Below are 17814 nucleotides of genomic sequence, written 5' to 3' on the forward strand. Positions count from 1 at the left end.
AAAAAGTTGTGCATGTTAATTTTTTTTTCTGAGTTATTTTTTTACAAAAGGCAATGGCTAAACGCAGAAAAAAAGAAAAAAAAAAACAGAAGTATTTTAAGTGAAGTTTTTAATTTTGAAAGTTCTATAAAATATTCTTTTATTGCACAATGAAGTAGTGTTCCGCATCATTTAGACACTGACGTTTGAGCGATATCTACAAAAAACTGACGGTTGCAATATTGTGTTGTTCTTCTGCAGAAACAGCGAATAAATTTATGCATTTAAAAAATTCATAGACGTAACTCTAATGTAGAAAAACCACGTTATAATTGGTTTGCTTATTTTATTGAACATTTTTTTTTTCTTTTTTTACGAAGAAACCAACTTTCATAATTTCTGTTTTAAAAAAGTATACGGTCCCTTAAAGTAGGAAAAAATGAATTTTTAAGCATAGCGCAAAAACTACTGAATATTTTGAGCTCAAATTTTGAATTCCCACAAAAATGCTCTTCTAGATTGTTTTTCTGCAAAAATTTAATGTGGTTTCAGATCATATTTTTTTCAAAAAATATTAAAATAATTCATAAAAAAACTAAAATTACATTTTAGGTGTTGTAAATGATGTTTTTATTATTGGGTCGATTCATATTTTGATATAAAAAAACAATCTTTGCCGTGCCTAATCTAGTTTTTGTGTTATGAGTAAAAATATCAAAATACGTTTTAACATTACGAGAGGAATTTTTCAAAACTCGATTCTGAAGTAACGGCTGAATCGAATTAAACAAAACTTTGTATACAAAGTTAAAAAAGGATGCTGATCACAACTATTTGAGAAAAAAAGGGGGTTCTCATTGAAAAATTTGAAGTTGATGCTCGTTTCAATGTGAAGACGACCCCTTAACAACAATTTTTTAGCATAATTATGTAGAACTTTTTATTCCTGAAACAATAACACCTTACACGTGTCTCTAGTGTCAATAGTCTTTGAATACGATCGAGTGTTTCGTTTTTTTTTTCTATGACTGTACACACAAACCCATGTAAACAATAGTAACGTTTCTACAGGTTTCAATACATATTAAGGCTTCTTCTGAAGCAAACAGCTTCGACGTTTTCCAAGCAGCATCCAGTACTGCTTCAAAGGCATTTCGAAATTATGGTCGGTCGTTACCATTTTGTATTACATATGGATGCATAATATTTCTATATGATTTTCATATAAGTCCACACCATTTTTACATTAGTACAAAATGAAATATTTTTCCTTTTTGTTTCAATTCTTCATTATTCTATGTTTTTTTTTTTTTTTTTTGAATAACTTTGTATCTTCGAAATTGCTAGTGAGTGATACTTCTTTGCCATCATTTCAACAAACAGCTGTGATCTTGTGCTTCATGTGAAATTTCCTATCGGATGTTTAAATCCCATAATTTTCAAGATTTTGACTTGTTCTAAGGGACATTTTCCCATTCCAATTTCCAAATAGTTGTTTGTTTCTGATATGAACAAAAATATTATAAGACAAAAAAAATGTATGTTTTGTGCCCTGATGGAGTTTTAATAATGGACAGCAAATTATCAACAACTGTATGATTTACTAACTGTGTTACCTGAGTGTAATTCTTTTCTTTTTTCATCTTTTTTAGCTTTGTTATGACAGTCGAAACAATTTTTTGAATCGGACATCTTTTTTGTGCTCCTTGATATAGTATAAAATGGAAAGTGGTAATCACCAAAAGAGTTGATAATCTGGAGCTTACTACTAAACTTCATAAGCTTCCTATTTGTGTAAATTTTTTATCTCTATTTTTCAAAATAAGGGGCAATTATTTCAACAACTGTTGTATGCTCAGAAAACACACCAATTTTTTGAAAAGCTTCATTCAAAAAATTATAAATTAGGCAAACTTTACAGTAGCTATCTAAATCAATAGTAGAATTATCATCGAATTGTAAAAACAGCTTGATATATAAGAACTGTTTTCATGACATAGTTTGCCGAACAAAAGTTGTTCCTTTATCGGGAGCATCTTCCCCATTTTACTGAGTATTATATAATATCCACTAAATAACATTATGCCCAAAAAGTGTTTCAATTTTGATGTTTGCAAACAAAATCGTTGTTATTCGTAGACCAGGGTTACTTATTACTTTCCTTTACTGATTTCATCATATTTTTGACCACACTCTCGAAAAGCTTCACGAGTGTTTTCCTGAAATTATGTCCAACAATATCTTCAGACGATTTTCATTTGAAAGTGATTCATAAAGTTATGAAACTTCGGTACAGACTTAGGCCGTTTTTATTTTGATATATTCATATCTCCATTAGTGTTAATTCCTTTTGAAATGTTTATTGCTCAAGGAGTCTAGAAGTTTTTCGTCAAAATCAGCGTAACTATACAGAATGCTAGAATTATTTTCATGAATTTCTTCATCATCAGTGACTATATCTGGATCAGATGGCAATATTTTCAAGTCAAGGTCACTCTCATGGGTTAATTATCCTATGACATTACATATTCTATAGCTAGTTCAGTTGTTAATAATTTCTTATTCAATATACCACATGCACTCCTTCTTTAATTTATTTGCCATTGAGATCAGCATTCATACTTTGAACAACAAATATTTTACTCAATCCAGAAGGTAGCATCACAACGTATAAAGTGCGGATGGTAAATTAGTCAACAAAAAAAAACTCCCTACGACCCCTAAAAACCTGCTCTTTCAACTCTTGTTGTGAGAAAACTTCAAAGTATTTAGTTTTGAAAGAGATAAATCAAGTTTTCCACTCCATTTTCCAACAGCTAAGCTACTTTTGTATGGAGCGCGCATAGCAGGGGATTTTACCATCGTCCTATTTACAGGACGGCTAATAAAACCTTAATAAAACCTATTTAAATGTAGTTTTATCTTTGCAAATTTCACTCAGTACCAATGTATATGATTAGTGATGATAAAATTGAAAATGGATATTGGCAAATTTTCTACACAATTATTTTAATTAATTTTTAAATTATGAATTATAAAACTGCAAAAAATTGTCAAATTCAAAAATAAAAATAAAATAAATTTTTTTATAATTGAGCTCTAAAATTTTGTCTACAGTTCTTATCAAACGTAGGGTTTATAAAAATACCAAATTAGAAACTAAAAATATGATAACCCTTGCCAAAATGCAATAAATATGATTTGTCCTATATACAGGACGATAGTAAAATATGGGTGAGAAGTTGAGTAAAATATCACTTAATGTGAATCTAGAAAGATAATATAGTTTACAAATTCAACAAAAATGTATCGGGGAATGTTTACTGTAATAAACCTCATTTTCCCACCTTATTTGTTCTTAATTTGTATTAATTAAATCGTCTTCATCTGCTAAATAAAAAAAAATAAGCATCAATCAGGCAACACATCTAAAGCTTGGACACCAGTTTTCTACAATAAGGCTTTTGTACAAATACTATTTTTTTCGCCCGATAATTTTGGAGCCAAATTGTCAGCCTTAACAGGGAGGTCATAACTGATTAACCTTTTTTTAAAGGTTGTCTGCCAACGATACTATTGTTTAGAATTTAGCGAAGTTTTGTGTAGCGTAAATAAGAGAGAATAAAAGTTGGAGGACACAGTGCATTTTTAAGGATATACACATTTAAGACCGTTCATTCATTAATTTTTTTTAACTTCTGATGCTCAATTTGCAGCAATTATACAGAAATTTACAGAGGAAAAGTAAACTCCTCAGAAAATGAAGCATATTTCAAAGAAGGTATTTTGTTGGAAATAAGTTTCTAGGCCATACGTTAGACAATATTTGTTGTTTAACACTTGAAAAGCTTTTGACCCCCCCCCCCCCGTTTCATGTTTTGCCATCAAAGCGAAAGCAATCTTTGTAAGTAATAAAATCTTTTTCGAGAACGAAACTATTACTACACCAACCAGCTAAGTATATACCGCCTCAGAGCAACAGTAGGATATCTTACTATTTTTCTCGGGTTATATGTCTTAGAGTTGCTTTGAGGTGACGATAAGTAAGTTTCTATAAATTAAAAACATAATCTCAGCAGCATTGTCAGTCTTACTAAGTGTCTCTTCGTGCATGGAAACTCGATCGAGTTTTCAAGCTTCCTAAAAATCAAACAAAAAAAAAACCTAATAAAATAACATGGCATACTTGGATGCATATTTAGAAATGCGATTTCTTAAAAAAAATCAGAGCCTTTAGGGCACTAATGTACAAGTGGGCCGTAATTAAATGACCCTACTTGAAAGGCATAGCTAAAAAATTAATATTTTTTTCTGTAGAACATAATGAAGAATTGGACATTAGTTTGAGTGAGAAAAAGAAGAGTTTAAAATTTTACAGCCAGCTTGCAATTTTAGAGACTCATTTATGGCTGGTGCATTATTTAGATTTTACCTTCCTTTTCACCACCTTCCTTAAATCGAGCTCTTTCACTTATTAATCAGAACTTATTTGAAAAACACTTCAGCAAAGAACGTGTCATTTGATAAAGTCATAGAAATGAAACACAACACACTCTTAATTTACCGGCGATTATAAGTGCTAAGAAAAAAAAGAAAGATGTCAGTCGACATGGATTAATGTATCCTTTTAAAATACGTAAACTAAATTTTCATAAAAGACTGTGTACGAAGTAAAATGAACGCAAAGCCTGAGTTTCATGGTGAAAACTCCGTTTGTTACTACATAATTGAGTTCCTAACCTTGAGCTCACCCTTGAGAATAAAAGTAGCTTAGATACAAAGTTTCATTTTATTCCGATGAGTAGAGCAAAATATATTAGCGAAAAACAATTCGGGGATCGCCACCGCTTTTAAAATAGTACTTTTAAGGTCAAAAGTTATCAATGAATGAAATTGAGGTTACTAAATTTGGTCAAATTTTCAAGAGGAAATATAAATGAAGCTACTTACGCTAGTATATTAATTTTAAGTAAGAAAATTTACAATCGTCAGGGTTTTTAAATGTATGTATTTTCCCCTAACTCGGAAGAACATAATAGAATTACGGTTGTATATTTAAAAAAAAAAGTATTTTGATACTATCATTTTTCTTAAAACTTAGTTGGAAGTATAATTACCTCTGCACATTAACGCAGCCAGATTAGGGGTTCAAAACATCCTCACATGTATATAAAATACTGTATTAAGGATCAGCAATAATGTTAAAACCGAGTCCTTAGGGGAAGGTTTTGACCATTGAGAAAAGAAAAAATGAAGGGAGTGAAGACTTTTATTCATGAAGGAAAGACCCCCAAGTCACTGGTGATTGATTTTAAAGAAAATCATTGGGAGAAATCAGGTTTCATTCGCTGGTTTCATGCGACACGTGTAAACCATTTGTCGTTGTTGAGTCACGTGACTTGAGCTCTTTGCCCAAGCTTTTGCTTAGTCAATGATTGGATTTGTTCCCTCCATTTTAATCCCTGCTCTAAAGTTTTGACACCGAAATCTGCACCAGTGCCTCTTCAGTGTGTGGCTTCTTGTAACATTCTCAGCATGAAATCTAGCAGGCCCTTTATTGCTGTATCTGGAGTTTTTTCAGGAAACACAAGCGCTGCACTTAGTCTGCATTAAGGAAAAATCTACGGGGTTGAGTTCGTCACTTTTATAATGCCAATACATTTTATGTACGATTTAAGTCTTATGCGTTTACTTAAGAGTGTTTCGTTTTTTTTCCAATGACTGTAACACTTATATTATCCGCGTTGAAAAAATGTTTTTAAACAGTATATATTTATGCTTGATTAGTGTTTAGGTAAATGCTACTAAGATCAACTAAAGAGTCTCAAAAAGAGCGACTTTCTCGCAAGTTATTCACTTCCATTACGATGCGTCTATTAATATTTAACCATACGCATCATGTATTTACACAGAAAAGAAGAAGTTTCACAGAAATTAATCCATTGCTTTGAAAAAACTGAAGTTGATTTGAAACGTGCAGTTGAACCCTCCACCAATGAAATACTTAAATGATTATAAAAATAAGCAAAATATAGCTCCTAAATGTCGAATTAACCAATTAAACCGCGCTAGTAAATAATCACAAGCCTTAAAGTGAAATTGCTTCGAATGTTCAAAGAATAAACATTGCGTGCGCCATTCTGTTTTTACACCATGTGATGATATTTCTCCGGAGTTAGTTGAGGATGACACAATTTGAATTGTAGAAAAAACTCTCAAGAGTCAATTTACGCCATAAAACGCAATTTGCAAGTCCCATATGAGGCAGTTAGAAGCAAAGGGATTAAGGGGACATTTTAAAGTTTTGAGTAAAACGTGTTTAAAGATAACGTCCTAGGTAGGCTTTCATTGATTTTTTTTTCCAAATCATGCTGTACAGTACACTGTAAAAAAAAAAATCCGTAAAATTTACAGAAAAAAACTGTCAGCCAGGACGCCAGTTTTCTTCCGTTTATTTTACAGAAATCTTCCGTATTTTTATTATTTATTCAAGCTGATTTATTATTTTATGAAGATTAAAAAATGATACTATACTTTCATAAATCCATTTCAATATTTACTATACTACTACAAAATCCATGTATACAAAGGTAAATTTCCGAATATGCCTCTGTAACAGATGACAAAAAAACATAATAATAAAATACTGATTAGGATGCAATGAAATGGAAGTTGCAAACGATTTAAGACTTACTCGCTTTAAATCGCAATCAAAAACTCGAGCACGAGAACCAAAATCCAAACACGCGCTCGAAATTTCGAAGATTCGAAGAAAAACAAAGTATAACCGGTTACAGATTCAAAAAAACAGAGAAATCCAGTATTTATTACGAACAGTTTTTTTCTGTAAAAATACGGATAACTTCTTCAAAATTTACAGTTTTTTTTACAGTGTAGTACCTATCAAAGTTTCTACACTGTTAAAAATTCAAGAAACGTTTACAGTAAATATTACTGTAAAATGGGGTTTTTACAGTACAGCAAAAAAATACAGTAAATTGTACTGAAAAAAAAACCGATTGCAGTGCCAATTGATACACCACATGACTTACATTGCGAAGCAGATAAAACCGTATTTCCCCTGGCCTGCTGTCTCTCATTTCGTATGGTGGTTAGCGAAGCGATCCGCCACTACCAAGGAACCGAGATCGACACTGCCGTCAAAGTTTTTGTTATTTTTAATCTCGTTCATTCTACCTAAATATTTTGCAGTAAAATATGATTTTTTTTAAATTTTTATTTACGGTAATAGTTACTGTCAACGTGGATGCTAGTAACTTTTACCGTACAATTTCAGGATTTTTTTAAACAGTCTATTATTGTGTATTTGCACATGTATTAGTAGTAGTAACATGTATTTGTGTTGATAATTTCCAATTTTTAAAAAATTTTCCACGTATATCCCTTTGCTTCTCACTGCCTCATAGGTGAACATTTTGGAAATAATCTCGACAATACAAGAAAATTGATATCTATTGAGCTAATTGATCTCTATTGTCTTTGTTACTGCTTACATCATGTTTTTATGGCAAGCTTTGACCGCATTTGCCGATAATTCTACATTGTGACAAATCCTATGGCCCGGAATTAATTTCCTGACATATTAAACTTACGCTATTCATTATACGTATCTAATACATGAGCGCTTTCACGGTGACCATTAGTTTAGTGGAATAATTTAACTCACGCATATGTCTAGTTAAATCGACAGTCAATAACTACTTGATCCAGGTAATATAGTTGGAACAAATGATCAACTATAACTCTGTGGCAGTTTCATTTATTGCAGATTATAGATTTTGAATTGAAATTAGATAGTTGCGATTATAGGAGAAAATATTGACACGCTATTGATAATGGTGTTTATTCAAGTATAGGATGTTATCAAGAATTGTCATTGTGATCCTGATTTTGTGTCTCTTTTTAAGCGTATTCCCCATATTATTTGAGATATCGTGATAGAAATTTTACCCAACATAACTACGCGTCTCAAAAGGTAACTTCGTTCTTGGTAATGAGTGCACATTTTATTCATGATTTCAATTTCAATTTGTATGAAAAAAATTGTATTGATTTTTTTAATTTTTTTCTCAAGTTTTTGGTGAAGTAAAAAAATATCATGAGTGGGGGAGGGTAGGCTGCAATGAGACATTTTTTTTCTCAAAATATTTCCTTGAACTCTATGTAGCAAGAAACTTATCAGATTTAATATTTTTTAAATACTAACTCAACCCGCATGGCTGTGCTCGAGCTATAAGAATATTTTTTTTAAAAAAAAAAAGCTCTTTAAATTAGGTATGTAAATTTCCCTCCCCACTCCGAAACAGAAGTAAAGATTACGTTTCGTTAGTTAAAATGTGCACACTTAATTTTAGCTAAACTCCAAGCGTTTTCCATTAAGTAATAAAAATTTCCGTAACTAGTCATTTAACCTACTTCCAAACAGTTCACATTCATTAATGAAAAAAAAGGAAAACAATACTCCTATTTTTTTTCTGAAAAACAAACTGAAGATAAATTGAAGAATCACTGGAAAAATGGCCAATCTTAGTCAATGAAACGATAATGTATGCTTGATGTCTTCAGAAATAATAATTTAAACATAAAATATGTTTTAAAAAATAATTTTAAACAAAAAGATGTTTAATTCAAAATCTTATGTTCGTAAAAAATAAAATTTGGGCTAGAAAATGAATGAAGAAAACACAAAGCAAAGATTTTGTCTAAAAGTTGACTTTGCCCTTTTTCCAGTGGACCCTTCAATTGGCTTAACCCTCGGATGGAATTCTTTTTTTTTTTAAATACTTTAGAAAGAACTCTGGAAGGAAGTAAACTATTCCGTTTGCATTTTCTCATACCGGTTCACTGATAATTAGATAATAGTTATGCTTAGGTTTGACCAAAACAAACTCAGTACAATAAGAAAAACGTTTTTATGTACATGTTTACAATACGCTTGGAGTGTTTAGATCGACTCAAACAATTATTTCGTGCACAGCGTCATTTATAGCTATTGACCTTAAATTATATCCGCTTGAGAAACGAATGTTCGGTCCGAAGAATTCAGGTCTTGATTTCAAATCAGAAATAAATGTTTGGTTTAGCAGGGGACTACACGTTACGCAGGGAACTACACAGGGGAAGAAAAATTTTTGAGAAAAATTGAAATGAGTAGCAATCGAAAGAGCATATAGAGGCATTTTTTTTTTTGAATTAAAAGTTGTTTGCCCTCGTCCCCTCCCGCCCCCGTTTTCGAGATATGCCGCCCTAAATTCTGCCGAAATGTTACGAAAAGGGCTAAATTTAAGCTTAGCGATAATTCGAAGAAACCAATTTCTCGTCGACGGTTTCACCTAATGTAGTTGTAAGACAGGCCATCTATACAGAGTATGAAATATTTTCCCCATTACTCACCAAAACTCGCTAAATTTGGCGACTTTTCTAAAAATGTTGTCTCACTTTAAGACCTTCTATTTCAATAACGGAAACACGAGGGAAATTAATTTGTACGTCCAGAAACATGCTTGATTAGGCATTTTCAAATAATCAATGCCACTAATTTATTTATTTATTTATTTTTCGTTATTACACTATCGTGCGTTTCCTGGTTAGTATTACTTCTCGTCCCGTCTTTCTTCCATTTTTCCGGGAAAGATGGTAATACTCGATCTATATCATTACGGTGAGCCATACGTAGTGCAATATTTCACATATGTGAATTTATACAACATGCTCTTTACGTGTACGCATGTAATATAAACCAACGGCATGTGCTGAAGTTAACCAATCACCAACAGGCATTTTTATAAGCTTCCTTATCACGCTATAAAAAATATAAAACAATCGGAAACGTTCTTCAAAAATAAAGAACAGCTACTGGGCCTAATTTTTAAGTCAGCTTAACCTGCTAAAATTCAGTAACATTCCTTAAAATTACCCTTTAATATTTTGGAAAATTCTGAAACCTTGCTAATAAAAGTCTTGCGTCCACTATAAGGGAATTTCTGAACAATTAACGACATTAAAAAAAATATCATTAGTTAAAGAAATTATTTTCGAAAATTTCTCTAAAAAATCCATGACACAACAAAAAGGGTATTCATATTCAATCATGGAGATATTTTTGCGCTGCAAAATTGATAATGTTTTTCAAAAAATAAAAGAAGAAAAAAAAATGGTTACATGTGCGCCTCCATAAAGGATACAAAACAATTCCATGACAAAGGAAAATACTATCTAATCATTTGTCCTTTTTGCGCTGAGAAATTTAAAATATTTTTTTAAAAGTTCAAAAACTAATAGTGTGTCTGAGCCCCATCATAAAGATTTTGGTTTTTTTAAATCGGCATGTCCTGGAAACCTCCATGGCCATTGCGAGGTAAAAAAAGTTAAGGTGTGTGGTTTTGGGGTCACCTTAATTTTTCCAAACGCATGTATCAATACAGAGAAAGAAAGTGCGTTTTTCTCTTCTGGTTTACAGAAGTCGTTAAATATTAACATTATAATTCTAATTGTAACAAGGTTAAGCATTCAGTCAGAAATACGGGTTTCTCACCTAGAAAATTTTCGAAATTGAAGTCTTAAAACGCAAATTTAGGCGAACTTCTGGAATGTTAAGGATTACGGGCGTTCGAGGACCCACCCTCAACAATTGTTCACACAAGGAATGTTTTTTCGTAGCAAATAGCCATTTGATTTTTTTTTCTAATATTGGCGATGTATGTACGAATATTAGGCTCTTTAGAAACATAATTTTCAACATTGGGATAGAAAAAAAGGATAGAACAGATCGTCGGCCTCAGAACAGTTGCCGACCCTTAGTTAACGGAAATTATATGGTCTGCAGAAAAGTTGGTTTTCGAGCTATTTTTCTAGGAACTGTTGAAATCTTATCAGAAACAGTTATAATTCTTCTTCAATCCAACAGTAATCCATCAAGTTTGTTGATTTTAGCTAACTTAACAAAAGTTTCGCAAGATCGGATTTCAGAATAAATTTACCTATCATACCAGACAACTAACCTTTTTTTTAATAATGGTAGCGATGCATGTAGAAGTATTTTGCATTTAAAAAATAGTTTACCATATTTAGGAAACAACGAACTTCAACCCCAGAAAGGTTGTCAACCATAAGTTCAAGGAACTTACATCTTCTGAAAAGTAACGCATGCTTGAGTTTCCTGATATTTCTCTATACTGGAATTATTTCAACAGTAATTCATCAAATCTGTTGATTTCAGTTGACTCAAAAAAAGTTAACCCCGTTTGGATTTCAGAAACAATGCAACTTCCATAGCAGAAAGATATTAACCTGTATTTTTATAATGTCACAGATGCATGTAGAAATATTTTGTACTTAAAAAAGAAAAAAAAAACACATCCGGAAAAGATAAATATTTCAATCCCCTAGTTACCGACCCCAGTTTAAGGAACTTGCATTTTCTGTAGAAAGTCATGTTAGTTGTAGAAAGTTATGTTTTCTGTATAAAGTCACATATGTTCGGTTTTCAAGCTATTTTTCGTAGCTATTAAAACAGAGTAAGTATTATAAGAATTTATCACAGTAAGAAAACAAATATGCATCTCTATCCGCTATATTGGGTCTATTTTAGAAAAATAAAAAATCTTAGAACCTGTTTTCTAAATTTATATCCAAGTTTCCTATCATCATCCTCACAACGTTTCAGTGTAGAGGAAATGTTAAAAAATCGAGCTACAATCTAATTACGGGCTACCTGCTGAAAATGGGGCAAGGGGTCGTCCAGAATAAATATCTTTCAATTATTTCAAGGAAAGGAAGAAGAAAAAAAAAAGGACTGTTTTTTGCACACTATCACAGCAAAAGCTTGCATGAGTGCTTTTGGGGATTTGAATATCTGCTTATGTGAATTATTAAAGGGTGAACATGGTCACAACACTCAAGAATGGCGGAAAAACTATTAAATAAAGTTTTTGAGCAAAAATAATCTACAAATCTCAATACCACTTTCTTTATAGCATAAGAATTTCCCAATTTTTATCTCTCTTTGGGCGAAAACTTCTTACAATGGAAAATAATTTTCTTTAGCGTTTCAAGGCCAAAGGAGTTCGACGTATTGGTGTCGACTTCAATTTTCCCCGCCTCCCTCGACTGGATTCTCTTTTTCTTATTAAACCACGTGTGTGGGCTCTTTTTCTACCCCTTTTGCTCGTTGGGACTTTTTGATTAAATTTCTCAGAATGAAAATAAATTTGCGGTTGCAATTTTAGAAGCGAAAATGAATTAAAAAAAAAAAACTTTTTCGTTGAAAATGGAAAATACATAGGCAGCAGAAAAGATCATGAACTGCTAAAAAAGAGTTTAAATAAATTTTAATTTGTTAATATGAATTTGTTTGATATGAATAGCAACCCCTGGTAAATAGAAAATATTTTGTCCATCTCCAGTGAGTTCATCACACTCTGTCTAAACGTCATATTAGTACTTCTGTCAACAGCCTCTTTTTTCCCAGTATAAATCTTATTCATGACATATCAGCCGTAAAACTTTAAAAATGACCGTTTGAGTCAACCTGTATAAAAATGAGAATAGGATAAATTTAATTTATAAATAGATATTTAAACTAAATTTTCTCCTGTCTTTGGCAGAAATTGGGCACATTAGCTGTCCATTGTTTTCCAGGAATATTTCTGAATTGATTTTAGAGTTTAGCGAAAGGGGGAAAATGTCACGAACAGAAACGGAAAGATTTCTTCGCATACGTTTAAAAAAACAGCTAAAAAAGCAGTCATAAATGAGTATTTTAGAGAATAATTGCTTCAAAACTGAACTGAAAACACCCCGCACTTGTCTTGATGGTAAAAGTAACTTTGGTTACCATGTATGCACATGGGAAAATATAATGTTTTCGTTACATAAAGGTTTGTCAAAACTCATGAAATCCTGAAACGGAAATACGAATTGCTAGAGCTCATCTCTTTTATAAAGTCAGGAATATTAGTTCATTAATGACTTAATCTGATATCAAACGACATTTTTGTAAAATAACTCATTTCAAGAGAAATTTGTGGTATTGTCAAACTATTTTTGAGTCAAAGCCCTAAACTTCCCACGCATTAAATTAAGGTTGCTTCAGAAATGTCCGTTACATACCACAAACCATCACTGAAATAAAAAAGTGCGTGGGATTAACTTTCTGCAAGCTAAAGGAACGCGATTAAATCAGCAGAGTCCTCTTATCTGATTTAAGTCGCTAAACTTTGTTCCAACAACTCTTTGGTAGTACGTGTTTTTCTTTTACCGTACCTTGTTTCTTCGAAGTAAAAAAACTTTTGATTCCTAATGGCTTACGCTTATTAAGGCAAATACTGTGAAGAAAACACAATAATGTCTTTCGTTCATAATAAAAATTTTCAATATGTCCAATATTAAATCTTACTTAGTTTATTGGCAGTTTAGAAAAAAGGATTTGTAGGAAAAACTTATTAAATTCTATGTCTTTTTTATGAAACATTTCTTTGTTCTCAAAAAATATCCAGTTTAGTCATTGATTTGTGTATTTAATATTCAACAATTAAGTAAAAATTGCTTTTGGTAACATTTTGTGCTATGATCTTGATAATTAATGAATGAGATGTGTAAATGAGCCTTGCATTAAATTTGCATTTTCTAATATCTGTATGTCCAATCGTTGCTTAGCAAATGCGGAAACCCTATTGATGTTAAAACCGTCTCTTAAGTATTTAAACTTTTTTCCTTCAGTAATTTTTCTTTCATTTTCTTTGATATCATAGTTGCTCCCGCAAAACGTCTCCGTTTACGAAATAATTATGTGGAGACGTTTTTGGGGAGGAGTTAGAACGTCAATCTGAAGTAGAAAGATTACGTGCGGATGCCTGAATAAGCATCCTAATTTGCACCTTTTGAAATTGTTCTTCTTTTAGCATGATTTTGATGTAAAGTCCATTATTCCAAAAATAATGACTTCTCTCAATTTTACTTACGTAGTTTTAATAGTGTTCGAACACGAACGAGATTTTTGTCTTTTACCCTCATGACGGTACATTCTTATCATTAAAAGCATATCACTCAAAACACAGGCCTGCAGGTTCTAACGTCGTTTAGCGATATCATAGTCTATTGTTCTTTACCATGGCTACATCCATGTCTTGTTATAATTTTTGTGATGGTTATCATAATCATAATGATATTTATATTTTAAATGACCATCTTCTTATTATGTCGTGGTCCACCAAACCGTCACACAAAAAAAAAAAAAAAAAAAATCAGCAACAACCGTCCCAGAAAAAATAATGGAGATATAGTGTGCCTAATTTTTACCAGTGACATATCTATTAAAAAACAGAAATAACTATCGCTAAAATTCAGTAAATTAAACTGAATTCCTTTATTCCTTAAATTAAACTGAAGTTTTCCTGAATAATTCAAACACCTTTAATATACTACATCTTGTTTCTTGACTAAATCAGGAAGTTTACAAGAAAACCGAGACATAATTATACCAACAGCTTGGTTCATTCCTAATTTATCAAGAATACTCCTAGAGCGTTTTATCAAACTTGATTGATTGCAAGCAGAATTGCCTGCGACTAACTTCAATGCTTCATTATCCACAGAGAACATTTTCTCCACGTTTCCTCCGTATCCGCAGAGTACAAATTTCCGATGATTTAGGTTCAGTCCAACTGGCACGGCCGCAGCTAAGCTAAAAGCGAAACACCTGATAAGGAAGATGATTATATCTTCAGATTGGTAGCTTAAAAAAATCATGACAAGGAGCAGTCTGTACTCATTCAACTTGTAATGAATTGGAATTTTTTCACAAAAAACTTGTTTTTCACAGAAAACTGACGAAGACATGTGAAACCATGGAACATTTACCTGAAAGCAATTTGTGAGATTTTGGAATTTTCTCTCAGGGCATGTTTAGTAGAGCATATGTTTCGTACTGTCGTCTTACTAGAACTCATCAATCAAAAGTTCTGCAACTAGGCTAGTTTGGTAGCTCATTTTTAATGTATCCTCTTAACTCGCTTCGTATGTGAACTCAATGGCAATCGGTTTTTTTTTGAGCAATCACGATTGCTTATTGTTCTCATTTGACCATCCTTGATGTTGTGGTTCCTTATCAGTTTGGACCATGGGTCTATGCAACACCACCGCCCACCGGCGCTGCTCCTCTGGTCCTGAGCACTGTCCCCCAGAATCCCCTTCTGCTGGACGGTGGCGTTCATGTCCTACACACGCATACTCATACATATTCACTCACACACTCGCGCGCCTTTATACACATACACACACCTACGCGCACACACTTAAGCCTACACACACACACACTCAACTTTACACACATAACCAACCAGGAAGAGAGATATGCTCGGGAGGGGGGCCGTTTCTAGAAACAAAAATTCAATGAGTAGGGTCTTGTCGCAACCCGTGATTGCGAAAAACATAATTTGAATTCAAAGTTTCAAAATTCAAATTAGAGTTGATTTGGGGAAGTGGGGGTCACATTTTTTTTTTTTTTTTTGAGCAATCACGATTGCTTATTGCTCTCATTTGAACGTCCGTGATGTTGTGGTTCCTTTTTCAACCTCCACCGTCACCCGGCTCCCCGGAGCCGCACCGTCCTCTGCAGGCGCGACTCCAGCACTGCCCCCGGTAGCCGCTTCTCCTGGTCGGTTGGTGGCACCCATGTGCTACACACACGCACGCTCATTACACATACACACTCACACACACGCGCGCTTTTACACACATACACTACACGCACGTCAACGTGCATTCATATAGGTCTACGCACACACACACACACACACACACAAAACTACACATGCACATCTTTACACACGTAACCGCCCAAGAGGAGGGGCAGACTTGGGGGGACAGGAGCCGTTTTTAGAAACAATAACTCCAATGAGTAGGGCACTATCGCAGTTCGTGATTGCGAAGCACATAATTTGAATTCAAAATTTCAGAATTCAAATTAATTTCTTTATGTTTTTTTCTGGTTTCATTCCGAACTTGTAAAAGCACACTGTAAAAACGATTCAGAAACGTTCCTGGAAAATAATGGGCAGCTAATGTGCCCAATTTCCCAATTTCTGCTTGTAACAGATCTTGAAAAAGCTAGAAATGTTTTACGCTAAAATTCAGTAACTTTCCTTAAATTAATCTGGAGGCGTTCTGAAAAAATCAAAAATCTTCCCGTTTCATGCCAGCCGTGTCTCTAGAACTTTAGAGTAAACTAAGGTATGATGTAACAGCTTGGCACCTTCCTGATTTATCAACGAAGTTCCAAAATCAATATTGGAATCATGGCCAAAGCAACGCCAGAATTAGAGCCAAGTGTTTCAAGAACTTTACTCTCCTGCACTTCTTGTAAAGCTACGCAGTCCATGGACTTGCTCGATCCCTTTGGCAACCTGGACGGATCGTAAATGAACTAACACTTTATAAATACACTCAGTTAATCTTTAAACTGGGAGCTAAAAATATTTTTCACAACAGTGAGAAGTCTGCATTTGTGCGACTTGTAGCAATTCATGAAACTTTTTGACAAAAATACTTGGTTTTCCCTAGAAGTAATTAAAAACCATTGAAATCCCGAAACGTTACACTTAAACAATCAGTAGCGTTTCGGATGTTATTACAGTGCACATGCGCATAAACCAAATATGCATAGTCTAAATTTACATGCGTCAAACACTTAAAAGCTTTAGACTATACTCTAATTGTTGAATGATCTCAAAACATCATTTTTCTTTCTGTGTAGAATTCCTACAAATCTCCTACTAATGGAACTTTTTCTCTTAATTCATGTCAGCGATTTCCAAATATTTGTTTATTATGCAACTTTTTAAATAAATAATCATCCTGGGGTATTTTATTTATGTCCTTTACACTCGAACAAATTAACAAGCAAATGATACTTTGAATCTTAGCAAAAATAGAGGAGTGAACTTAGTAACAAAATGCAACTTTCTCTGAACCCCACTTTAACAACGCTTTTTCCAATTATTCGGGCATTACGAGCAGGTATACGTTACCTGATAAACGACCAATTATTCAGTTATGAAAAAAAAAGAAAATTCTAAAGAATAATACTACGTCAATGAATCTTCAGAGAATAATTCATTTATTCATTTCAGCACCTAGAGCACTTACATAAAAGTAAAAATGTGTGATCTTGTTAATGATATCGCTTTCATTACATATTAGCGATAATAACTTAGCGCATTTATTCTTTCGATGTACAAAAGCTTCAAATTAAGAAAGAAATCGGCAAATGTATGATGGTGTTCATAAATAGAAACATAATCGTATTACGGCGAGTTTTGGTGTGGAATAATTACTTTTAATTACAAAAGCCTTCACCGCTTCGTATATTTAAATTCTCCAATAATTTCTTCTTTTATAAACGCAAATTTAGAAACAACCAATTAATATTGTCATAGTATCATTTTATCCACAAATATGAAGGATTAAATAAGTTTTAATAAGCAGTATGCCGCTATACGTTCTAATTTCGTTCATAAATGTAAGAAAAAAATTACTTCAATATAAAAATCATATTAATGATCATATTGAAAGCAGTGAATTCCTATTTACTAGTCATTTTAATGTCTCTCAGAATATTCTAGAAAATCCGTTGTAAAAAAACCATACTTTCTTTTTTTTTTTTTCACTATAGACTTTTTTTTATTTCAGAATTTTTAATAATTAGTCTTTGTTTTTTTCAATTTCTGAGCAATACTTTCAGTGCAGTATTTTTTTCTACAAAGAAGGTTTGTGAATAACAATATTTGTATTTCTTGTATTTCGGTTTTTATTTAT

The sequence above is a fragment of the Uloborus diversus genome, chromosome 10 (genome assembly GCF_026930045.1).
Source record: "Uloborus diversus isolate 005 chromosome 10, Udiv.v.3.1, whole genome shotgun sequence".
Classification (NCBI taxonomy): Eukaryota; Metazoa; Arthropoda; class Arachnida; order Araneae; family Uloboridae; genus Uloborus; species Uloborus diversus.